General features: G+C 38.5%; 25 non-coding genes across 25 annotated transcripts; all 25 read left to right on the top strand.

Moving 5' to 3' along the window:
• The first annotated feature begins 6,246 nt into the window (after positions 1-6,246).
• On the top strand, positions 6,247-6,319 carry trnam-cau (transfer RNA methionine (anticodon CAU)). Its single transcript has one exon. It is a non-coding gene; the product is annotated as a tRNA-Met (tRNA).
• A 314-nt stretch (positions 6,320-6,633) lies between these two features.
• On the top strand, positions 6,634-6,706 carry trnam-cau (transfer RNA methionine (anticodon CAU)). The gene has a single exon. It is a non-coding gene; the product is annotated as a tRNA-Met (tRNA).
• A 314-nt stretch (positions 6,707-7,020) lies between these two features.
• Positions 7,021-7,093, top strand: trnam-cau (transfer RNA methionine (anticodon CAU)). The gene has a single exon. It is a non-coding gene; the product is annotated as a tRNA-Met (tRNA).
• A 313-nt stretch (positions 7,094-7,406) lies between these two features.
• On the top strand, positions 7,407-7,479 carry trnam-cau (transfer RNA methionine (anticodon CAU)). Its single transcript has one exon. It is a non-coding gene; the product is annotated as a tRNA-Met (tRNA).
• Positions 7,480-8,180: 701 nt separating this feature from the next.
• On the top strand, positions 8,181-8,253 carry trnam-cau (transfer RNA methionine (anticodon CAU)). Its single transcript has one exon. It is a non-coding gene; the product is annotated as a tRNA-Met (tRNA).
• Positions 8,254-15,229: 6,976 nt separating this feature from the next.
• On the top strand, positions 15,230-15,302 carry trnam-cau (transfer RNA methionine (anticodon CAU)). The gene has a single exon. It is a non-coding gene; the product is annotated as a tRNA-Met (tRNA).
• Positions 15,303-16,006: 704 nt separating this feature from the next.
• On the top strand, positions 16,007-16,079 carry trnam-cau (transfer RNA methionine (anticodon CAU)). The gene has a single exon. It is a non-coding gene; the product is annotated as a tRNA-Met (tRNA).
• A 314-nt stretch (positions 16,080-16,393) lies between these two features.
• trnam-cau (transfer RNA methionine (anticodon CAU)) lies at positions 16,394-16,466 on the top strand. Its single transcript has one exon. It is a non-coding gene; the product is annotated as a tRNA-Met (tRNA).
• Positions 16,467-16,780: 314 nt separating this feature from the next.
• Positions 16,781-16,853, top strand: trnam-cau (transfer RNA methionine (anticodon CAU)). The gene has a single exon. It is a non-coding gene; the product is annotated as a tRNA-Met (tRNA).
• Positions 16,854-17,167: 314 nt separating this feature from the next.
• trnam-cau (transfer RNA methionine (anticodon CAU)) lies at positions 17,168-17,240 on the top strand. Its single transcript has one exon. It is a non-coding gene; the product is annotated as a tRNA-Met (tRNA).
• An 806-nt stretch (positions 17,241-18,046) lies between these two features.
• Positions 18,047-18,119, top strand: trnak-cuu (transfer RNA lysine (anticodon CUU)). The gene has a single exon. It is a non-coding gene; the product is annotated as a tRNA-Lys (tRNA).
• Positions 18,120-18,433: 314 nt separating this feature from the next.
• Positions 18,434-18,506, top strand: trnam-cau (transfer RNA methionine (anticodon CAU)). The gene has a single exon. It is a non-coding gene; the product is annotated as a tRNA-Met (tRNA).
• A 314-nt stretch (positions 18,507-18,820) lies between these two features.
• On the top strand, positions 18,821-18,894 carry trnam-cau (transfer RNA methionine (anticodon CAU)). Its single transcript has one exon. It is a non-coding gene; the product is annotated as a tRNA-Met (tRNA).
• Positions 18,895-19,609: 715 nt separating this feature from the next.
• trnam-cau (transfer RNA methionine (anticodon CAU)) lies at positions 19,610-19,682 on the top strand. Its single transcript has one exon. It is a non-coding gene; the product is annotated as a tRNA-Met (tRNA).
• A 313-nt stretch (positions 19,683-19,995) lies between these two features.
• On the top strand, positions 19,996-20,068 carry trnam-cau (transfer RNA methionine (anticodon CAU)). The gene has a single exon. It is a non-coding gene; the product is annotated as a tRNA-Met (tRNA).
• A 314-nt stretch (positions 20,069-20,382) lies between these two features.
• On the top strand, positions 20,383-20,455 carry trnam-cau (transfer RNA methionine (anticodon CAU)). Its single transcript has one exon. It is a non-coding gene; the product is annotated as a tRNA-Met (tRNA).
• Positions 20,456-20,769: 314 nt separating this feature from the next.
• On the top strand, positions 20,770-20,842 carry trnam-cau (transfer RNA methionine (anticodon CAU)). The gene has a single exon. It is a non-coding gene; the product is annotated as a tRNA-Met (tRNA).
• A 315-nt stretch (positions 20,843-21,157) lies between these two features.
• trnam-cau (transfer RNA methionine (anticodon CAU)) lies at positions 21,158-21,230 on the top strand. The gene has a single exon. It is a non-coding gene; the product is annotated as a tRNA-Met (tRNA).
• Positions 21,231-21,544: 314 nt separating this feature from the next.
• trnam-cau (transfer RNA methionine (anticodon CAU)) lies at positions 21,545-21,617 on the top strand. Its single transcript has one exon. It is a non-coding gene; the product is annotated as a tRNA-Met (tRNA).
• Positions 21,618-21,930: 313 nt separating this feature from the next.
• On the top strand, positions 21,931-22,003 carry trnam-cau (transfer RNA methionine (anticodon CAU)). Its single transcript has one exon. It is a non-coding gene; the product is annotated as a tRNA-Met (tRNA).
• Positions 22,004-22,317: 314 nt separating this feature from the next.
• Positions 22,318-22,390, top strand: trnam-cau (transfer RNA methionine (anticodon CAU)). Its single transcript has one exon. It is a non-coding gene; the product is annotated as a tRNA-Met (tRNA).
• Positions 22,391-23,235: 845 nt separating this feature from the next.
• On the top strand, positions 23,236-23,308 carry trnam-cau (transfer RNA methionine (anticodon CAU)). The gene has a single exon. It is a non-coding gene; the product is annotated as a tRNA-Met (tRNA).
• A 314-nt stretch (positions 23,309-23,622) lies between these two features.
• Positions 23,623-23,695, top strand: trnam-cau (transfer RNA methionine (anticodon CAU)). Its single transcript has one exon. It is a non-coding gene; the product is annotated as a tRNA-Met (tRNA).
• Positions 23,696-24,008: 313 nt separating this feature from the next.
• On the top strand, positions 24,009-24,081 carry trnam-cau (transfer RNA methionine (anticodon CAU)). The gene has a single exon. It is a non-coding gene; the product is annotated as a tRNA-Met (tRNA).
• A 314-nt stretch (positions 24,082-24,395) lies between these two features.
• Positions 24,396-24,468, top strand: trnam-cau (transfer RNA methionine (anticodon CAU)). Its single transcript has one exon. It is a non-coding gene; the product is annotated as a tRNA-Met (tRNA).
• The last annotated feature ends 159 nt before the right edge of the window (positions 24,469-24,627 follow it).

Below are 24,627 nucleotides of genomic sequence, written 5' to 3'. Positions count from 1 at the left end.
GCTTCTGAGGACAAAAAGCTGATGACACTGAAGCCGTGTTCTATCAGGTTGTCTGTCCCCTCCAACGTGGGGCATCAATACTTATTCAGATAAGTGGGAGACTAGAAGTCTCCTCCCATCAGCCCACGATACATTTGTTGACATCTCAGTAAATACCAGAAAAATCCCTCTCTACTCCCTCTCCGAGTTCCCATAGGTATAAATCAGATTAGAGAAAAACAATCATACATCAGCCTGTCTCTTTCGAAAGAGACAGGTACCAGACACCATATACTCCCTTCCAAATAGCGGATGGAAGGACCCCCTTGCCCTTCTCCTCTCATAAATCTAAAACAGATAAGAATGCCATTCTATTCATTGAGCCATACTGAGTTAACTAAATCCAAAACGGCTAAAATATAAATTGAAATTTAAAAACAATGTTAATAACTTAACAATCCCTCATTTGAGCTCATGAGAGCTCAACACATTAAAACATTTTTTTTCAATGGTTGTGTGATAAAAATAATTATCCTTAAAACATCCCTTTAGCAGAAGAGGAGGTAGTTTAGCAATCATATGACATAAAAAAACAATTTGATACATTTAAAAGATTTTTAGTGGAATAAGTATAGCATATGTGAGGCTTAACATAAAATGTTGTTCATTAAAAAGTGTCGCAATGTATCGGCAGACGAATATGTGTTCTTTGAAGCCATCTTGTGATGAAGTTTTGTTGAATGAAAAAAGTGACGCAATAGTTCTTTCTCTTCTTTAAGAATCTGGGGTAGACTACCCAAATTCTTCGATTTGTCACCGGGATTATTCTGCCCGAAAATGTGACTGTTCGTGGAATTATTGCCCAAGAAAAGGCACTTGACTTGATCCGTTGAATGATGTCAAAACGATGTCGAATTATGTCGAAACGGCCGCTCCAGAACCGAACACTGGGTCAGCTGACGTGGCTCCCAGGTCGGAGGTGATAAGATTGATGATCATCAGTTGATGAGCTAGCCGAGCCTGGCACGTCTCCGGAAGCCTTGTAGACCAGATGTGGAATGTCCTCTGTGCAGAGAACTGCACAAGATTTCCTCACCAACCCCCTGGGGCCGTTCTCCTGAGTGCAGAAACTTTTCATTTTTAGTTTCTCATAAACTCACATAAATTTTATTTGGAGGAAAAAACCCTGATAGTTTTGTTAGTTGGGATTAGTAAATGTTATTTGGTTAAGATCCGTAGGTCCTGTGCTGTTGGAACAGGAAAATATCTATTTTTGTGACATTAAAATAGAGCCCAGCCTTTGATTGAGTTGAATGACATTCGCTCATTCATTAATATAAGACAGAGCTTATAAATATTTATTTTTCAAATAGGTTGTGTTCAATAATAGGTAATTTTTTACCATGACTTAATTTGTTCTAAATTTGCATAACTTTGCCTTTCACATATATTCATATTATCTATACTCTTTTGCAAACACTGGGCTCCAAACATTACATTTTTCAAATGTGATTCCGAGATAAAAGATATAATATAATGTAATTACCTTCATTCGGCGAATATGCATTATTGTCCTTGCTTGCTTCAGACTTACTTTGCGGTCGATTTCCTCTGGTAGATTTCTTCATATTCAAACTGTGAATTATCCCATTCAAACTCATCCTGTCAATTGGAGTGTAGGCCGATACCCCACAACCTTTTTAATTTCGTTTTTAAGTTTGATTTTAATTTTCTAACTCGTCTACATTGGTTAAATTCTTAAACATAAACTCTTTCATTTGACAAAGATCCACTGATTTTTTCAAACACGTCAAGATAAAGGGAGGACAAAATAGAGACCTCATAACTCAAAAGACGTCATAAATAACTCAACCCTCTAAATCAGGCTATGAGATAAACAAAAGAGCTACAAAACACTATAAAACTGAGCATAAGCAGATACAATTTAAGACACTAATATATGATGACTTTGGGGCCATAAAAAATAGAGGTAACCATATTACTCTAATTCTCCTAGAGTCCCGAAAATTATTTAAACTGCCAATCAACCTCACCTCTTTTACAGATTAATGGGGCTGAGGATAAAATCACACAAAATTCACAAATATCTACCATTACCTTGATTTAATCAAACTAAAAATTATCTTCAAACTGCTAATCTTTCACATATTAGCGGGGCTCATAAAAAACACAGCACACAAAATATTTCTGGGATTTATAAATCAGTGCTGTCAAAAAAAAAATCTAACTTAGCCATCAAACTCTTAGTTAGTCTTTCACTTGTTACTACTCATTTTATTCTATTAATTATTTTATACTGTAGCTGCAGCTGGACGAAGTCCAAAAAAATTCCTCACGGGGAAAATAAAAGTATATCGTATCATATCATATTAATAAAATTCCCATTGTACCTATTCAGAAACTGATTCTCCCAGAAATATAGGCAAAAATTTAGTAGGCTATAGATTGAAATACATTTTCTCAATCCCTCATTTCAATTTCACATATGTCGTTTTCAATTTCCTGAAATATCTTGCTATAGATCACAGTTCCCCACTCAACACATTAAAAATGCCCTGCATACACCGTGCAGCACATCTCTGAACAAGGATCACATCCCATTCCGACCACCAACTTTCTTAGTCCAGTCCCCCAGCAGAAGGCAGGACGGCAGCTGTTGTCAATGTTCAGTCCTGGCCAGCAGGGCGGCTGCTGTGGCAGCAATGTTCAGAGCAGGCATTTAGATTTCCTCTGGATGCAAAACAGCCATAGGGGAGAAGTCACTGGAATGAGGCGTATACACAGTCACTGGGCATTGAGGAATTTGAGCATTACGACTGTCTGTAGGCACAGGAGGAGAAGACTGTTGCTCTGGGCTTTTGACCTTTGAACTCTGCCACATCCATTCAGACGCTGTCCGCAATGTGGATCCGATGACACACAGTCTTTCTGAGAGCTCACCTGACCAAAAAATGCACACTCGTTGATACAATGCATTAAAAATGCCAGACTGAGGATATGGGATCATAGCAAGACAGTTCACTTCCTGCTTTCTCAAAAATGTTACGTAAAAAAACAGACAGCCTCTTTTTCTTTTTTTTTCAATACCCCTTCCAAACAGCTACTAGCCATATTCGCAAATACAACGTATAAGCAGCTGGGGCGCATCCCGTTCGCAGTTTGTAATCAGTGAAGGCCATCAAACCCTCATCTGCCTTGGAACTCAAACATCAGTTTCTGAAATGACACACTCAGAGAAAAAACAAATAATAAAAATCATTTTCATTATGTCAATTTCAAAAACATTTATAACTCCTTATTCAACCATCTTACTTCCAGCCACAGCTGTACAGATGTAGGCACAATCATATCAACTCAACATAGCTCAAACAAAATGCCATTATTTTATCATTACTCTTTATTCATTTGTCCCGAAAAGGGAAAGTTAACAAATTAACCATCGTCATCAATCATTAAAGTGTAAAGACTATTAGCTCAGTCACTAAAATAAATAAATAAATAAATAAAACACTAATTTAATATTCTTTTTTCAAAAACTCAACAATATCTTTCAAATACTATTACTTATTTTATATTGTTTATCATTCCTCTCTTACCATTTTGACAAAGAAAAAATCCCATTACGAGGACACATTATGCTCCAACGCACAGCCCCCACCTTTTTTCTAACCTAGAAACGGGGGGGGGGGGGGGGAATCTTAACATTATAAATCGCAAAACCTATTTTATCCCATTCCCATTAATAAAACAAACACCACTATCACAACAGTCTCATCTCACACAAAACAACACCAAACTTAGTTAAAATATTGAAGAAAAACAAACAAAATCCCCATATGCACATTTCTCACTCCCAAACCCCCACCTTTCAAAAGCCAAGTCACACACTCAAATGCATACGCACACACTCTTTAGTCATTATAAAATAATAAACGGTGTTATTCTACCAATTCGTCGTCTACAAATCTTATAGCATTTTAAACCGCAGTTTCGTACGGTGATTTCAGTAAACGGGTTAACTTCGAACAAACCACCCGTAAACTGCTCCACAAATGCTGGAGTCATTTTAGCATCAAACTCAGCCACTACATCATTACCAACAAAGAAAATACAAAAGTCTGACATACCATTTTGTCCAGCGAAAGCTTTTTATACAATCGATCCATAGTTCGTTTTTTCATTGTTCATCGACGCTTTTATTTTTCCGCTGAACCGGAAGCGCATTCAGGACAAACCATTCTGTATCCGGGTCGAAATCGCCTCCATTTTGTTTATAGGCTATTTTTACTTTCGGTTTCTATTTTACGCAAGTAGTATTAATATTTATCAATACAGTGACGTCTCACTTTTAGTATTAATAGTTCAATATGTTAACACATATGGCCACACAACAGACAGACATAAGAATTACGTGACCTCTCGTTTATACACAGCGGTTACCCAATCCCGCTGAGCTAAACTGTTCTCCATATATTGCAAAATTTTTGCAAGGCGCTCATTTTCAAAATAAATTGTCACGCACTATCGAAATCAACCGTAGAACAAAAGGTATTCATACGGTAATCCTGACCCCAAAACTACAATTTGTAGGAACGCAAAAACTAAAATAAATCACGTAATCTCTCGATTGCAAATACAGTAAGATAAATCCAATTATTACTGTAATCAACCTGGACCCCTCAATACTGTTCAATTTCAAACAGGCGCTTTTTCAAATAAAAGACATATTACGTGTAACGAGGACTTTTTCAATATGAGCCATGAACAAATATGATACTCGTCCCCCAATCCGGTCAAAACTGTTATATATAAACAGAAACGCTTACCATAATCTTCGCGATCCTTAGTACAAAAGAAAGACTTTTTACGTCATCCGGCAAACCCTTTTATTCAATATATATTATGGTCTAAGGATTCTTCATAGCGTTGACAAAAAACAAAACAAATCAAAAAATTAACCGCTATTTCTTCCTGTACAAAAAAAGCTTCATCTCTTTGAGTCTGCATCACGTCACTTCCAAATGCACCACTCCACGACGTGTTTAGTTCAATATCGTCGGAATTATCAACTCCCTAACGACATCAAACTATAACTTGTTCACACAGATCTCATTTAAAATTTAGACAATTTGGAAGACGAAAAACCAGCTGCAGCGGACCCAAACAGACAGAACCTCCCTACGTGGATAACAGTCTCCACTTACCGCACTTTATTTATTTAGGCCTAGAAGTTCCGCCCGTCCTTGAACGCCGCAGCTTGTTCCACGTCAGAATAACACCATCCGTTTGGTTCAACGGAGGAGACCATTTGTTATAATTCAGCGTCGGAGGTCACCATTTGTTAAAGTAGACAATATTAAGTATTGTACTCTTTGCGTGTTCAATTAACTGAATGGTGAGATCCTGGTGAAGAAGTCCCTTTGCAAAGGTAAATAATTATCAGAAGCTTCTGAGGACAAAAAGCTGATGACACTGAAGCCGTGTTCTATCAGGTTGTCTGTCCCCTCCAACGTGGGGCATCAATACTTATTCAGATAAGTGGGAGACTAGAAGTCTCCTCCCATCAGCCCACGATACATTTGTTGACATCTCAGTAAATACCAGAAAAATCCCTCTCTACTCCCTCTCCGAGTTCCCATAGGTATAAATCAGATTAGAGAAAAACAATCATACATCAGCCTGTCTCTTTCGAAAGAGACAGGTACCAGACACCATATACTCCCTTCCAAATAGCGGATGGAAGGACCCCCTTGCTCTTCTCCTCTCATAAATCTAAAACAGATAAGAATGCCATTCTATTCATTGAGCCATACTGAGTTAACTAAATCCAAAACGGCTAAAATATGAATTGAAATTGAAAAACAATGTTAATAATTTAACACGCGTCAGTCTCATAATCTGAAGGTCATGAGTTCAAACCTCATACATGGCATTGTTTTGTTTTCCCAAATATCTTCAGTTAAAAATGGTATAAAGAGAGTATGCACAAATCCTTGTACAGTGCATTCAGTCACGTGTTGGATTTACTTCCCCACCGCCTACCTCAAAACCTTAATGACTAGAGTAAGCAAATGAATAACTGTCTTATATTGGCAAGTGTCATGGAAAATGTCTTCTTTCGTCATAGTTGCAGTCCAAAAAATTTGACTTCTTTGACAACTTGTCAACATTCGTTCAACCAGCCTATTTTCTTGTACGGGTTTGAGCCCATTCTACTTTTCTGTCTTTGCTTCCAGCTTTCGCGTGGCCTTGTTAGCGCAGTTGGTAGCGCGTCAGTCTCATAATCTGAAGGTCATGAGTTCAAGCCTCATACAGGGCATTGTTTTGTTTTCCCAAATATCTTCAGTTAAAACTGGAAGAAGAGATTATGCACAAATCCTTGTACAGTGGACTCAGTCACGTGTTGGATTTACTTCCCCACCGCCTACCTCAAAACCTAAATGACTAGAGTAAGCATGTAAACAACTGTTTTATATTGGCAAGTGTCAAGGAAAATGTCTTCTTTCGTCAAAGTTGCAGTCCAAAAAAGTCGACTTCTTTGACAACTTTTCAACATTCATTCAACCAGCCTATTTTCATGTACGGATTTTGAGCCCCTTCCACCTTTCAGTCTTTGCATGCAGTTTTCATGTGGCCTTGTTAGCGCAGTTTGTAGCGCGTCAGTCTCATAATCTGAAGGTCATGAGTTCAAGCCTCATACTGGGCATGGTTTTGTTTTCCCAAATATCTTCAGTTAAAAATGGTATAAAGAGAGTATGCACAAATCCTTGTACAGTGCATTCAGTCACGTGTTGGATTTACTTCCCCACCGCCTACCTCAAAACCTTAATGACTATAGTAAGCAAATGAATAACTGTCTTATATTGGCAAGTGTCATGGAAAATGTCTTCTTTCGTCATAGTTGCAGTCCAAAAAATTTGACTTCTTTGACAACTTGTCAACATTTGTTCAACCAGCCTATTTTCTTGTACGGGTTTGAGCCCATTCTACTTTTCTGTCTTTGCTTCCAGCTTTTGCGTGGCCTTGTTAGCGCAGTTGCTAGCGCGTCAGTCTCATAATCTGAAGGTCATGAGTTCAAGCCTCATACAGGGCATTGTTTTGTTTTCCCAAATATCTTCAGTTAAAACTGGAAGAAGAGAGTATGCACAAATCCTTGTACAGTGGACTCAGTCACGTGTTGGATTTACTTCCCCACCGCCTACCTCAAAACCTAAATGACTAGAGTAAGCATGTAAACAACTGTTTTATATTGGCAAGTGTCAAGGAAAATGTCTTCTTTCGTCAAAGTTGCAGTCCAAAAAAGTCGACTTCTTTGACAACTTTTCAACATTCATTCAACCAACCTATTTTCATGTACGGGTTTGAGCCCATTCCACCATTCATTCTTTGCTTCCAGTTTTCACGTGGCCTTGTTAGCGCAGTTGGTAGTGCGTCAGTCTCATAATCTGAAGGTCATGAGTTCAAGCCTCATACAGGGCATGATTTTGTTTTCCCAAATATCTTCAGTTAAAATTGTTATAAAGAGATTATGCACAAATCCTTGTACAGTGGATTCAGTCACTTGTTGGATTTACTTCCCCACCACCTACCTCAAAACCTAAATGACTGGAGTAAGCATGTAAACAACTGTCTTATATTGGCAAGTGTCATGGAAAATGTCTTCTTTCGTCATAGTTTTAGTCCAAAAAAGTCGACTTCTTTGACAACTTGTCAACATTCATTCAACCAGCCTATTTTCATGTACGGGTTTGAGCCCATTCCACCTTTCAGTCTTTGCTTCCAGTTTTCACGTGGCCTTGTTAGCACAGTTGATAGCACGTCAGTCTCATAATCTGGAGGTCATGAGTTCAAGCCACATACAGGGCATAGTTTTGTTTTCCCAAATATCTTCATTTAAAATTGTTATAAAGAGAGTATGCACAAATCCTTGTACAGTGGATTCAGTCACGTGTTGGATTTACTTCCCCACCTCTTACCTCAAAACATAAATCACTATAGTAAGCAAATTAATAACTGTCTTATATTGGCAAGTGTCATGGAAAATGTCTTCTTTCGTCATAGTTTTTGTCCAAAAAAGGCGACTTCTTTGACAACTTGTCAACATTCATTCAACCAGCCTATTTTCATGTCCGGGTTTGAGCCCATTCCACCTTTCAGTCTTTGCTTCCAGTTTCCATGTGGCCTTGTTAGCGCAGTTGGTAGTGCGTCAGTCTCATAATCTGAAGGTCATGAGTTCAAGCCTCATACAGGGCATGGTTTTATTTTCCCAAATATCTTCAGTTAAAGCTGGAAGAAGAGAGTATGCACAAATCCTTGTACAGTGGATTCAGTCACATGTTGGATTTACTTCCCTACCGCCGACCTCAAAACCTTAATGACAAGAGTAAGCATGTGAACAACTGTCTTATATTGGCAAGTGTCAAGGAAAATGTCTTCTTTCGTCATAGTTGCAGTCCAAAAAAGTCGACTTCTTTGACAACTTTTCAACATTCATTCAACCAGCCTATTTTCATGAACGGGTTTGAGCCCATTCCACCTTTCAGTCTTTGCTTCCAGTTTTCACGTGGCCTTGTTAGCGCAGTCGATAGCACGTGTTAGAGTAGACAATATTAAGTATTGTACTCTTTGCGTGTTCAATTAACTGAATGGTGAGATTCTGTTGAAGAAGTTCCTTTGCAAAGGTTTTAATTACCAGAAGCTTCTGGTCCACATCAGACAAATCATCCAAGCGATGTCTCTGTTCAAATGTGGCTCCTTCTCTCCAGCTCACATCGTTATTTATTCACAAAAAGGGTTCAGAAAAAGGTCAGCCCACAACACACCTGGTTACAACTGAATACAAGAGAATCCGTTCCCATGGGTATAAATCAGATTAAAAGAATACAATAATAATAAGCCTGACTCCCTTGGTGACACAGCAAAATCCCCGGAAACCTCCCTTTTAGATTACGAATGAATAGACAGACCCGTTGCTCTTTCTCATGAAAGTAACACAGATAAGAATATAGGTCTATTCATACAGCCATACTGAGTTAACATAATTATAAACGGCTAAAATATAATTTAAAACTAAAAAACAATGTTAATAACTTAACAATCCCTCATTTGAGCTCATAAGAGCTCAACACATTAAAACATTTTTTTTCAATGGTTGTGTGGTAAAAATAATTATCCTTAAAACATCCCTTTAGCAGAAGAGGAGGTAGTTTAGCAATCATTTGACATTAAAAAACAATTTGATACATTTAAAAGATTTTTAGTGAAATAAGCATAGCATATGTGAGGCTTAACATAAAATGTTGTTCATTAAAAAGTGTCGCAATATATCGGCAGACGAATATGTGTTCTTTGAAGCCATCTTGTGATAAAGTTCTTTGAAGGTCTTTTTTTTTTTAATGAAAAGAGTGTCGCAATAGTTCGTCTCTTCTTTAAGAATTTGGGGTAGACTACCCAAATTCTTCGATTTGTCACCTGGGATTATTCTGCCCAAAATGTGACTGATCAAAGGAATGATTGCCCAAAAAAAAAGCACTTGCTCTTGATCCGTTGACTGATGTCCTCAAACGGCAGCTCCGGAACCGGGCACGGATTCAGCTGACGTGGCTCCAGGTCGGAGGTGATAAGATTGATGCTCCAGTTGTGGAATTTCGTCTCTCCTTTCAACCTGAGAGCATCAGTTGATGAGATGGCCGAGCCTGGCACGTCTCCTTTCCAGTTGTGGAATTTCTCCTCATCAACCCCCTGGGGCCGTTCTCCTGAGTGCAGAAACTTTTCATTTTTAGTTTCTCATAAACTCACATAAATTTTATTTGGAGGAAAAAACCCTGATAGTTTTTGTTAGTTGGGATTAGTAAATGTTATTTGATTAAGATCCGTAGGTCCTGTGCTGTTGGAACAGGAAAATATCTATTTTTGTGACATTAAAATAGAGCCCAGCCCTTGATTGAGTTGAATGACATTCGCTCATTCATTAATATAAGACAGAGCTTGTAAATATTTATCTTTCAAATAGGTTTTGTTCAATAATAGGTAATTTTTTTTACCATGACTTAATTTGTTCTAAATTTGCATAACTGTGCCTTTCATATCTCTTATTCTCTTCCCAGAATCCCATGACCGGCCGAATCCTGGCATGCTGGGAAAAACTCACATATATTCATATTATCTATACTCTTTTGCAAACACTGGGCTCCAAACATTACATTTTTCAAATATGATTCTGAGATAAAAGATATAATATAATATAATTACCTTCATTCGGCGAATATGCATTATTGTCCTTGCTTGCTTCAGACTTACTTTGCGATCGATTTCCTCTGGTAGATTTCTTCATATTCAAACTGTGAATTATCATTTTCAAACTCATCCTGTCAATTGGAGTGTAGGCCGATACCCCACAACCTTTTTAATTTCGTTTTTAAGTTTGATTTTAATTTTCTAACTCGTCTACATTGGTTAAATTCTTAAACATAAACTCCCTCATTTGACAAAGATCCACTGATTTTTTCAAACACGTCAAGATAAAGGGAGGACAAAATAGAGACCTCATGACTCAAAAGACGTCATAAATAACTCAACCCTCTAAATCAGGCTATGAGATAAACAAAAGAGCTACAAAACACTATAAAACTAAACATAAGCAGATACAACTTAAGACACTAATATATGATGACTTTGGGGCCATAAAAATAGAGGTAACCATATTACTCTAATTCTCCTAGAGTCCCGAAAATTATTTAAACTGCCAATCAACCTCCTCTCTTTTATAGATTAGTTGGGCTGAGGATAAAATCACACAAAATTTACAAATATCTACCATTTCCTAGATTCAATCAAACTAAAAATCATCTTCAAACTGCTAATCTTTCACATATTAGCGGGGCTCATAAAAAACACAGCACACAAAAATATTTCTGGGATTTATAAATCACAGTGCTGTAAAAAAAATATATATATATCAAACTTAGCCATCAAACTCTTAGTTAGTCTTTTACTTGTTACTACTCATTTTATTCCATTATTTATTTTATACTATAGCTGGAGCTGGACGAAGTCCAAAAAAGTTCCTCACGGGAAAAATAAAAATATATCATATCATAACATATTAATAAAATTCCCATTGTACCAATTCAGAAACTGATTCTCCCAAAAATATAGGCAAAAATTTAGTAGGCTATAGATTGAAATAAATTTTCTCAATCCCTCATTTCAAATTTACATATGTCGTTTTCAATTTCCCAAAATATCTTGCTATAGATCACAGTTCCCCACTCAACACATTAAAAATGCCTTGCATATCACTATGTAGCATTTTACTGAATGGATCACATCTCATTCCGACCACCAACTTTCTTTGTCCAGACCCCCAGCAAAAGGCAGGACGGCAGCTGTTGTCAATGTTCAGTCCTGGCCAGCAGGGCGGCTGCTGTGGCAGCAATGTTCAGAGCAGGCATTTAGATTTCCTCTGGATGCAAAACAGCCATAGGGGAGAAGTCACTAGAATGAGGCGTATACACAGTCACTGGGCATTGAGGAATTTGAACATCATGTTTTTCTTAGGCACAGGACGAGAAGACTGTTGCTCTGCGGCTTTTGACCTTTGATCTCTGCCACATCCATTCAGACGCTGTCTGCAATGTGGATCCGATGACACACAGTCTTTCTGAGAGCTCACCTGATCAAAAAATGCACATTCGTTGATACAATGCATTAAAAATGCCAGACTGAGGATATGGGATCATAGCAAGACAGTTCACTCCCTGCTTTCTCAAAAATGTTTCGTAAAAAACACAGCCTCTTTATTCATTTCTCTTTTTTTTTTTTTTTCAATACCCCTTCAAATAGCTACTAGCCATACAACGTATCAGCAGCTGGGGCGCATCCCGTTCGCAGTTTATAATCAGTGAAGGCCATCAAACCCTCATCTGCCTTGGAACTCAAACATCAGTTTCTGAAATGACACACTCAGAGAAAAAACAAATATTAAAAATCATTATCAACATGTCAATTTCAAAAACATTCATAACTCCTTATTCAACTATCTTACTTCCAGCCACAGCTATAAAGATGTAGGCATAATTATATCAACTCTCAAACAAAATGCCATTATTTTATCATTACTCTTTATTCATTTGTCCCGAAAAGGGAAAGTTAACAAATTAACCATCGTCATCAATCATTAAAGTGTAAAGATTTATTAGCTCAGTCAAATACTATTACTTATTTTATATTGTTTATCATTCCTCTCTTACCATTTTGACAAAAAAAGAGTCCCATTACGAGGACACATTATGCTCACAGCGCACAGCTCAGCCCCCACCTTTTTTTCTAACCTAGAAACGGGGGGGGGGGGAGGAATCTTAACATTATAAATCGCAAAACCTATTTTATCATATTCCCATTAATAAAACAAACGCCACTATCACAACAGTATCATCTCACACAAAACAACACCAAACTTAGTTAAAATATTAAAAAAAAAAAAAATAAATCCCCATATGCACACTTCTCACTTACAAACCCCCACCTTTTTTAGAAGCTCGGTCACACACTCAAATGCATACGCACACACTCTTCAGTCATTATAAAAATATAAACGTTGTTATTCCTTCAATTCGTTGTCTACAAATCTTATAGCATTTAAACTGCAGTTTTATACGGTGATTTCAGTAAACGGGTAACTTTAAACAACCCATCCGTAAACTGCTCCACAAATGCTGGAGTCATTTTAGCATCAAATTCAGCCTTTTTCCATTACCAACAAAAAAAATACAAAAGTCTGACATACCATTTTGTCCAGCGAAAGCTTTGTATACAATCGATCCATAGTTCGTTTTTTCATTGTTCATCGACGCTTTTATTTTTCGCTGAACCGGAAGCGCATTCAGGACAAACCATTCTGTATCCGGGTCGAAATCGCCTCCATTTTATTTGTAGTTTTTATGTTTACTTCCGGATTCAATACAGTGACGTCTCACTTTCAATATTAATAGTTCAATATGTTAACACATATGGCCACACACAGACAGACATAAGAATTACGTGACCTCTCGTTTATACACAGCGGTTACCCAATCCCGCTGAGCTAAACTGTTCTCCATACATTGCAAAATTTCTGCAAGGCGCTCATTTTCAAAATAAAATGTCACGTACCATCGAATTTAACCGTAGAACAAAAGGAATTCATACGGTAATCCTGACCCCAAAACTACAAAAGTAGGAACGCCAAAACTGAAATAAAATCTTTCACGTAATCTCTCGATTGCAAATACAGTGATACAAAAATCCAATCATCGCTGTAATCAACCTGGACCCCTTTCTGTTCAATTTCAAACAGGCGCTTTTTCAAATAAAATACATATTACGTGTAGAGAACTTTCACACCAAGAGCCATGAACAATTATGTTACTTGTCCTCAAATCCGGCCAAAACTGCTTAAAAAACAGAAGCGCGTACCATAATCTTCGCGATCCTTAGTAACAAGAAGGACTTGTTACGTCATCCGGCAAACCCTTTTATTCAATATATATTATGGTCTAAGGATTCTTCATAGCGTTGACGAAAAACAAAACAAATCAAAAAATTAACCGCTATTTCTTCCTGTACAAAAAAAGCTTCATCACTTCGAGTCTGCATTACGTCACCTTCAAATGCACCACTCCACGACGTGTTTAGTTCAATATCGTCGGAATTATCACAACTCACAATAGAACGACATCAAACTACACTCGTTCACACAGATCTCTTTTAAAATTTAGATAATTTGCAAGACGAAAAAACCAGCTGCAGCGGACCAGACAGACAAAATTTCTTCTACGTGGATAAAGATCTCTACTTACCGGAATTAATATGGCGCCAGAAATTCCGCCCGTCAGGGAACGCCGCAGCCTGCTCAATCGACAACAACACCATCCGTTTGGTTCAACGGAGGAGACCATTCGTTATAATTCAGCGTCGGCGGTCACCATTTGTTAGAGTAGACAATATTAAGTATTGCACTCTTTGCGTGTTCAATTAACTGAATGGTGAGATTCTGTTGAAGAAGTTCCTTTGCAAAGGTTTTAATTACCAGAAGCTTCTGGTCCACATCAGACAAATCATCCAAGCGATGTCTCTGTTCAAATGTGGCTCCTTCTCTCCAGCTCACATCGTTATTTATTCACAAAAAGGGTTCAGAAAAAGGTCAGCCCACAACACACCTGGTTACAACTGAATACAAGAGAATCCGTTCCCATGGGTATAAATCAGATTAAAAGAATACAATAATAATAAGCCTGACTCCCTTGGTGACACAGCAAAATCCCCGGAAACCTCCCTTTTAGATTACGAATGAATAGACAGACCCGTTGCTCTTTCTCATGAAAGTAACACAGATAAGAATATAGGTCTATTCATACAGCCATACTGAGTTAACATAATTATAAACGGCTAAAATATAATTTAAAACTAAAAAACAATGTTAATAACTTAACACACGTCAGTCTCGTAATCTGGAGGTCATGAGTTCAAGCCTCATACAGGGCATGGTTTTATTTTTCCCAAATATCTTCAGTTAAAACTGGAAGAAGAGAGTATGCACAAATCCTTGTACAGTGGATTCAGTCACATGTTGGATTTACTTCCCCACCGCCGACCTCAAAACCTTAATGACAAGAGTAAGCATGTGAACAACTGTCTTATATTGGCAAGTGTCAAGGAAAATGTCTTCTTTCGTCATAGTTGCAGTCCAAAAAAGTTGACTTCTTTGACATTTTTTCATCATTCATTAGACCAGCCTATTTTCATGTACGGATTTTGAACCCCTTCCACCTTTCAGGCTTTGCTTCCAGTTTTCATGTGGCCTTTTTAGCGCAGTTGGTAGCGTAGCGCGTCAGTCTCATAATCTGAAGGTCATGAGTTAAAGCCTTATACAGGGCATTGTTTTGTTTTCCCAAACATTTTCAGTTAAAACTGGAAGAAGAGAGTATGCACAAATCCTTGTACAGTGGATTCAGTCACGTGTTGGATTTACTTCCCCACCGCCTACCTCAAAACCTAAATGACTAGAGTAAGCATGTAAACAACTGTTTTATATTGGCAAGTGTCAAGGAAAATGTCTTCTTTCGTCAAAGTTGCAGTCCAAAAAAGTCGACTTCTTTGACAACTTTTCAACATTCATTCAACCAACCTATTTTCATGTACGGGTTTGAGCCCATTCCACCTTTCAGTCTTTGCTTCCAGTTTTCACGTGGCCTTGTTAGCGCAGTTGGTAGTGCGTCAGTCTCATAATCTGAAGGTCATGAGTTCAAGCCTCATACAGGGCATGGTTTTGTTTTCCCAAATATCTTCAGTTAAAACTGGAAGAAGAGAGTATGCACAAATCCTTGTACAGTGGATTCAGTCACGTGTTGGATTTACTTCCCCACCGCCTACCTCAAAACCTTAATGACAAGAGTAAGCATGTGAACAACTGTCTTATATTGGCAAGTGTCAAGGAAAATGTCTTCTTTCGTCAAAGTTGCAGTCCAAAAAAGTCGACTTCTTTGACAACTTTTCAACATTCATTCAACCAGCCTATTTTCATGTACGGGTTTGAGCCCATTCCACCTTGCAGGCTTTGCTTCCAGTTTTCATGTGGCCTTTTTAGCGCAGTATGTAGCGTAGCGCGTCAGTCTCATAATCTGAAGGTCATGAGTTCAAGTCTCATACAGGGCATGTTTTTTTTTTCCCAAATATCTTCAGTTAAAATTGGTATAAAGAGAGTATGCACAAATCCTTGTACAGTGGATTCAGTCACGTGTTGGATTTACTTCCCCACCAGCTCCCTCAAAACTTAAATGACTCGAGTAAGCATGTAAACAACTGTTTTATATTGGCAAGTGTCAAGGAAAATGTCTTCTTTCGTCAAAGTTGCAGTCCAAAAAAGTCGACTTCTTTGACAACTTTTCAACATTCATTAGACCAGCCTATATTCATGTACGGGTTTGAGCCTTTCCACCTTTCAGTCTTTGCTTCCAGTTTTAATGTGGCCTTGTTAGCGCAGTTGGTAGCGCGTCAGTCTCATAATCTGAAGGTCATAAATTCAAGCCTCATACAGGGCATTGTTTTGTTTTCCCAAACATTTTCAGTTAAAACTGGAAGAAGAGAGTATGCACAAATCCTTGTACAGTGGATTCAGTCACGTGTTGGATTTACTTCCCCACCGCCTACCTCAAAACCTAAATGACTAGAGTAAGCATGTAAACAACTGTTTTATATTGGCAAGTGTCAAGGAAAATGTCTTCTTTCGTCAAAGTTGCAGTCCAAAAAAGTCGACTTCTTTGACATTTTTTCATCATTCATTAGACCAGCCTATTTTCATGTACGGATTTTGAACCACTTCCACCTTTCAGTCTTTGCATCCAGTTTTCATGTGGCCTTGTTAGCGCAGTTGGTAGTGCGTCAGTCTCATAATCTGAAGGTCATGAGTTCAAGCCTCATACAGGGCATGGTTTTGTTTTCCCAAATATCTTCAGTTAAAAATGGTATAAAGAGAGTATGCACAAATCCTTGTACAGTGGATTCAGTCACGTGTTGGATTTACTTCCCCACCGCCTACCTCAAAACCTAAATGACTAAAATAAGCATGTAAACAACTGTTTTATATTGGCAAGTGTCAAGGAAAATGTCTTCTTTCGTCATAGTTTCAGTCCAAAAAAGTCGACTTCTTTGACAACTTTTCAACATTCATTCAACCAGCCTATTTTCTTGTACGGGTTTGAGCCCATTCTACTTTTCTGTCTTTGCTTCCAGTTTTCACGTGGCCTTGTTAGCACAGTTGGTAGCGCGTCAGTCTCATAATCTGAAGGTCATGAGTTCAAGCCTCATACAGGGCATGGTTTTGTTTTCCCAAACATTTTCAGTTAAAACTGGAAGAAGAGAGTATGCACAAATCCTTGTACAGTGGATTCAGTCACATGTTGGATTTACTTCCCCATCGCCTACCTCAAAACCATAATGACAAGAGTAAGCATGTGAACAACTGTTTTATATTGGCAAGTGTTCAAGGAAAATGTCTTCTTTCGTCATAGTTGCAGTCCAAAAAAGTCGACTTCTTTGACAATTTTTCAACATTCATTCAACCAGCCTATTTTCATGTACGGGGTTGAGCCCATTCCACCTTCTAGTCTTTGCTTCCAGTTTTCACGTGGCCTTGTTAGCGCAGTTGGTAGCGCGTCAGTCTCATAATCTGAAGGTCATGAGTTCAAGTCTCATACATGGCATGGTTTTGTTTTCCCAAACATTTTCAGTTAAAACTGGAAGAAGATAGTTTGCACAAATCCTTGTACAGTGGATTCAGTCACATGTTGGATTTACTTCCCCACTGCCTACCTCAAAACCATAATGACAAGAGTAAGCATGTAAACAACTGTTTTATATTGGCAAGTGTCAAGGAAAATGTCTTCTTTCGTCAAAGTTGCAGTTGATGAATTATTAACATTGTTTTTCAGTTTCAATTTATATTTTAGCCGTTTTGATTTTAGTTATAGCTGTGTAGATGTAGGTATGATTGTGTTAACTCAGTATGGCTCAATGAATAGTATTGTATTCTTATCTGTCTCACTCTCATGAGAAAAGAAGGGCAACGGGTTTCTTCCACTGCTATCTTGAAGGGAGTATAGCCTGGTACCGGTCTCTGTCGGAAGAGGGGAGAGACAGGCTGATTTGTATTCCTGGGAACTTGCTGAACTTGCTGATGGGAGGAGACTTTTCGTATTCACCCACTTTTCAATAAATAATGATGTGCAGCAGAAGGAGGGACACACAATCTGAACAGAACACGATTTGAGTGTATTCATTGTGTGACCAGAAATTTCTGATACCTTTGCAAAGGGACTTCTTCACCAGAATCTCACCATTCAGTTAATTGAACACGCAAAGAGTAGAATGATAAATATTATCTACTTTAACACAGTCCAAAAAAGTCGACTTCTTTGACATTTTTTCAACATTCATTAGACCAGCCTATATTCACGTACGGATTTTGAGCCCATTCCACCTTTCAGTCTTTGCTTACAACTTTCATGTGGCCTTGTTAGCGCAGTTGGTAGCGCGTCAGTCTCTTAATCTGAAGGTCATGAGTTCAAGCCTCATACAGGGCATTGTTTGGTTTTCCCAAACATTTTCAGTTAAAACTGGAAGAAGAGAGTATGCACAAATCCTTGTACAGTGGATTCAGTCACGTGTTGGATTTACTTCCCCACCTCTTACCTCAAAACCTAAATGACTAGAGTAAGCATGTAAACAACTGTTTTATATTGGCAAGTGTCAAGGAAAATGTCTTCTTTCGTCAAAGTTGCAGTCCAAAAAAGTCGACTTCTTTGACAACTTTTCAACATTCATTCAACCAGCCTATTTTCATGTACGGATTTTGAGCCCCTTCCACCTTTCAGTCTTTGCATGCAGTTTTCATGTGGCCTTGTTAGCGCAGTTTGTAGCGCGTCAGTCTCATAATCTGAAGGTCATGAGTTCAAGCCTCATACAGGGCATGGTTTTGTTTTCCCAAATATCTTCAGTTAAAATTCGTGTAAAGAGAGTATGCACAAATCCTTGTACAGTGGATTCAGTCCCGTGTTGGATTTACTTCCCCACCGCCTAACTCAAAACCTAAATGACTAGAGTAAGCATGTAAACAACTGTTTTATATTGGCAAGTGTCAAGGAAAATGTCTTATTTCGTCAAAGTTGCAGTCCAAAAAAGTTGACTTCTTGAACATTTTTTCATCATTCATTAGACCAGCCTATTTTCATGTACGGATTTTGAACCCCTTCCACCTTTCAGTCTTTGCATCCAGTTTTCATTTGGCCTTGTTAGCGCAGTTGGTAGCGCGTCAGTCTCATAATCTGAAGGTCATGAGTTCAAGCCTCGTACAGGTCATGGTTTTGTTTTCCCAAATATCTTCAGTTAAAAATGGTATAAAGAGAGTATGCACAAATCCTTGTACAGTGGATTCAGTCACGTGTTGGATTTACTTCCCCACCGCCTACCTCAAAACCTAAATGACTAGAGTAAGCATGTAAACAACTGTTTTATATTGGCAAGTGTCAAGGAAAATGTCTTCTTTCGTCAAAGTTGCAGTCCAAAAAAGTCGACTTCTTTGACAACTTTTCAACATTCATTCAACCAACCTATTTTCATGTACGGATTTTGAGCCCCTTCCACCTTTCAGTCTTTGCATGCAGTTTTCATGTGGCCTTGTTAGCGCAGTTTGTAGAGCGTCATTCTCATAATCTGAAGGTCATGAGTTCAAGCCTCATACAGGGCATGGTTTTGTTTTCCCAAATATCTTCAGTTAAAATTCGTATAAAGAGAGTATGCACAAATCCTTGTACAGTGGATTCAGTCACGTGTTGGATTTACTTCCCCACCGCCTAACTCAAAACCTAAATGACTAGAGTAAGCATGTAAACAACTGTTTTATATTGGCAAGTGTCAAGGAAAATGTCTTCTTTCGTCAAAGTTGCAGTCCAAAAAAGTCGACTTCTTTGACAACTTTTCAACATTCATTCAACCAGCCTATTTTCATGTACGGGTTTGAGCCCATTCCACCTTTTAGTATTTGCTTCCAGTCTTCGCTTCCAGTCTTCACGTGGCCTTGTTAGGGCAGTTGGTAGCGCGTCAGTCTCATAATCTGAAGGTCATGAGTTCAAGCCTCATACAGGGCATGGTTTTGTTTTCCCAAACATTTTCAGTTAAAACTGGAAGAAGAGAGTATGCACAAATCATTGTACAGTGGATTCAGTCACGTTTTAAATTTACTTCCCCACCGCCTACCTCAAAACCTAAATGACTACAGTAAGCATGTATGCAACTGTTTTATATTGGCAAGTGTCAAGGCAAATGTCTTCTTTCGTCATAGTTGCAGTCCAAAAAAGTCGACTTCTTTGACAACTTTTCAACATTCATTCAACCAGCCTATTTTCATGTACGGGTTTGAGCCCATTCCACCTTTAACTCTTTGCTTCCAGCTTTCATGTGGCCTTGTTAGCGCAGTTGGTAGCACGTCAGTCTCATAATCTGAAGGTCATGAGTTCAAGCCTCATACAGGGCATGGTTTTGTTTTCCCAAATATCTTCAGTTAAAAATGGTATAAAGAGAGTATGCACAAATCCTTGTACAGTGGATTCAGTCACGTGTTGGATTTACTTCCCCACCGCCTAACTCAAAACCTAACTGACTAGAGTAAGCATGTAAACAACTGTTTTATATTGGCAAGTGTCAAGGAAAATGTCTTCTTTCGTCAAAGTTGCAGTCCAAAAAAGTCGACTTCTTTGACAACTTTTCAACATTCATTCAACCAGCCTATTTTCATGTACGGGTTTGAGCCCATTCCACCTTTTAGTCTTTGCTTCCAGTTTTCACGTGGCCTTGTTAGCGCAGTTCGTAGCGCGTCAGTCTCATAATCTGAAGGTCATGAGTTCAAGCCTCATACAGGGCATGGTTTTGTTGTCCCAAACATTTTCAGTTAAAACTGGAAGAAGAGAGTATGCACAAATCCTTGTACAGTGGATTCAGTCACGTGTTGGATTTACTTCCCCACCTCTTACCTCAAAACCTTAATGACTAGAGTAAGCATGTAAACAACTGTTTTATATTGGCAAGTGTCAAGGAAAATGTCTTCTTTCGTCAAAGTTGCAGTCCAAAAAAGTCGACTTCTTTGACATTTTTTCATCATTCATTAGACCAGCTTATTTTCATGTACGGATTTTGAACCCCTTCCACCTTTCAGTCTTTGTATCCTGTTTTCATGTGGCCTTGTTAGCGCAGTTGGTAGCGCGTCAGTCTCATAATCTGAAGGTCATGAGTTCAAGCCTCATACAGGGCATGGTTTTGTTTTCCCAAATATCTTCAGTTAAAAATGGTATAAAGAGAGTATGCACAAATCCTTGTACAGTGGATTCAGTCACGTGTTGGATTTACTTCCCCACCGCCTAACTCAAAACCTAACTGACTAGAGTAAGCATGTAAACAACTGTTTTATATTGGCAAGTGTCAAGGAAAATGTCTTCTTTCGTCAAAGTTGCAGTCCAAAAAAGTCGACTTCTTTGACATTTTTTCATCATTCATTAGACCAGCCTATTTTCATGTACGGATTTTGAACCACTTCCACCTTTCAGTCTTTGCATCCAGTTTTCATGTGGCCTTGTTAGCGCAGTTGGTAGCGCGTCAGTCTCATAATCTGAAGGTCATGAGTTCAAGCCTCATACAGGGCATGGTTTTGTTTTCCCAAATATCTTCAGTTAAAAATGGTATAAAGAGAGTATGCACATATCCTTGTACAGTGGATTCAGTCACGTGTTGGATTTACTTCCCCACCGCCTACCTCAAAACCTAAATGACTAGAGTAAGCATGTAAACAACTGTTTTATATTGGCAAGTGTCAAGGAAAATGTCTTCTTTCGTCATAGTTTCAGTCCAAAAAAGTCGACTTCTTTGACAACTTTTCAACATTCATTCAACCAGCCTATTTTCTTGTACGGGTTTGAGCCCATTCTACTTTTCTGTCTTTGCTTCCAGCTTTCGCGTGGCCTTGTTAGCGCAGTTGGTAGCGCGTCAGTCTCATAATCTGAAGGTCATGAGTTCAAGCCTCATACAGGGCATGGTTTTGTTTTCCCAAACATTTTCAGTTAAAACTGGAAGAAGAGAGTATGCACAAATCCTTGTACAGTGGATTCAGTCACATGTTGGATTTACTTCCCCACCGCCTACATCAAAACCATAATGACAAGAGTAAGCAAGTGAACAACTGTTTTATATTGGCAAGTGTTCAAGGAAAATGTCTTCTTTCGTCATAGTTGCAGTCCAAAAAAGTCGACTTCTTTGACAATTTTTCAACATTCATTCAACCAGCCTATTTTCATGTACGGGGTTGAACCCATTCCACCTTCTAGTCTTTGCTTCCAATTTTACGTGGCCTTGTTAGCGCAGTTGGTAGCGCGTCAGTCTCATAATCTGAAGGTCATGAGTTCAAGTCTCATACATGGCATGGTTTTGTTTTCCCAAACATTTTCAGTTAAAACTGGAAGAAGATAGTTTGCACAAATCCTTGTACAGTGGATTCAGTCACATGTTGGATTTACTTCCCCACCGCCTACCTCAAAACCATAATGACAAGAGTAAGCATGTAAACAACTGTTTTATATTGGCAAGTGTCAAGGAAAATGTCTTCTTTCGTCAAAGTTGCATTCCAAATAAGTCAACTTCTTTGACAACTTTTCAACATTCATTCAACCAGCCTATTTTCATGTACGGATTTTGAACCCCTTCCACCTTTCAGTCTTTGTATCCTGTTTTCATGTGGCCTTGTTAGCGCAGTTGGTAGCGCGTCAGTCTCATAATCTGAAGGTCATGAGTTCAAGCCTCATACAGGGCATGGTTTTGTTTTCCCAAACATTTTCAGTTAAAACTGGAAGAAGAGAGTATGCACAAATCCTTGTACAGTGGATTCAGTCACATGTTGGATTTACTTCCCCACCGCCTACCTCAAAACCATAATGACAAGAGTAAGCATGTGAACAACTGTTTTATATTGGCAAGTGTTCAAGGAAAATGTCTTCTTTCGTCATAGTTGCAGTCCAAAAAAGTCGACTTCTTTGACAATTTTGCAGTTGATGAATTATTAACATTGTTTTTCAGTTTCAATTTATATTTTAGCCGTTTTGATTTTAGTTATAGCTGTGTAGATGTAGGTATGATTGTGTTAACTCAGTATGGCTCAATGAATAGTATTGTATTCTTATCTGTCTCACTCTTATGAGAAAAGAAGGCCAACGGGTTTCTTCCACTGCTATCTTGAAGGGAGTATACATAGCCTGGTACCGGTCTCTGTCGGAAGAGGGGACAGACAGGCTGATTTGTATTCCTGGGAACTTGCTGAACTTGCTGATGGGAGGAGACTTTTCGTATTCACCCACTTTTCAATAAATAATGATGTGCAGCAGAAGGAGGGACACACAATCTGAACAGAACACGATTTGAGTGTATTCATTGTGTGACCAGAAATTTCTGATTCCTTTGCAAAGGGACTTCTTCACCAGAATCTCACCATTCAGTTAATTGAACACGCAAAGAGTAGAATGATAAATATTATCTACTTTAACACAGTCCAAAAAAGTCGACTTCTTTGACATTTTTTCATCATTCATTAGACCAGCCTATTTTCATGTACGGATTTTGAACCACTTCCACCTTTCAGTCTTTGCATCCAGTTTTCATGTGGCCTTGTTAGCGCAGTTGGTAGCGCGTCAGTCTCATAATCTGAAGGTCATGAGTTCAAGCCTCATACAGGGCATTGTTTTGTTTTCCCAAATATCTTCAGTTAAAAATGGTATAAAGAGAGTATGCACAAATCCTTGTACTGTGGATTCAGTCACGTGTTGGATTTACTTCCCCACCGCCTACCTCAAAACCTAAATGACTAGAGTAAGCATGTAAACAACTGTTTTATATTGGCAAGTGTCAAGGAAAATGTCTTCTTTCGTCATAGTTTCAGTCCAAAAAAGTCGACTTCTTTGACAACTTTTCAACATTCATTCAACCAGCCTATTTTCTTGTACGGGTTTGAGCCCATTCTACTTTTCTGTCTTTGCTTCCAGCTTTCGCGTGGCCTTGTTAGCACAGTTGGTAGCGCGTCAGTCTCATAATCTGAAGGTCATGAGTTCAAGCCTCATACAGGGCATGGTTTTGTTTTCCCAAACATTTTCAGTTAAAACTGGAAGAAGAGAGTATGCACAAATCCTTGTACAGTGGATTCAGTCACATGTTGGATTTACTTCCCCACCGCCTACATCAAAACCATAATGACAAGAGTAAGCAAGTGAACAACTGTTTTATATTGGCAAGTGTTCAAGGAAAATGTCTTCTTTCGTCATAGTTGCAGTCCAAAAAAGTCGACTTCTTTGACAATTTTTCAACATTCATTCAACCAGCCTATTTTCATGTACGGGGTTGAACCCATTCCACCTTCTAGTCTTTGCTTCCAATTTTACGTGGCCTTGTTAGCGCAGTTGGTAGCGCGTCAGTCTCATAATCTGAAGGTCATGAGTTCAAGTCTCATACATGGCATGGTTTTGTTTTCCCAAACATTTTCAGTTAAAACTGGAAGAAGATAGTTTGCACAAATCCTTGTACAGTGGATTCAGTCACATGTTGGATTTACTTCCCCACCGCCTACCTCAAAACCATAATGACAAGAGTAAGCATGTAAACAACTGTTTTATATTGGCAAGTGTCAAGGAAAATGTCTTCTTTCGTCAAAGTTGCATTCCAAATAAGTCAACTTCTTTGACAACTTTTCAACATTCATTCAACCAGCCTATTTTCATGTACGGATTTTGAACCCCTTCCACCTTTCAGTCTTTGTATCCTGTTTTCATGTGGCCTTGTTAGCGCAGTTGGTAGCGCGTCAGTCTCATAATCTGAAGGTCATGAGTTCAAGCCTCATACAGGGCATGGTTTTGTTTTCCCAAACATTTTCAGTTAAAACTGGAAGAAGAGAGTATGCACAAATCCTTGTACAGTGGATTCAGTCACATGTTGGATTTACTTCCCCACCGCCTACCTCAAAACCATAATGACAAGAGTAAGCATGTCAACAACTGTTTTATATTG

This window comes from Leptonotus elevatus, chromosome 5, assembly GCF_054856555.1.
Source record: "Leptonotus elevatus isolate MCC_2025b chromosome 5, RoL_Lele_1.0, whole genome shotgun sequence".
Lineage (NCBI taxonomy): Eukaryota > Metazoa > Chordata > Actinopteri > Syngnathiformes > Syngnathidae > Leptonotus > Leptonotus elevatus.
The sequence above is the reverse complement of the archived record's forward strand: the minus strand, read 5'-3'. Positions and strand labels throughout refer to the sequence as shown.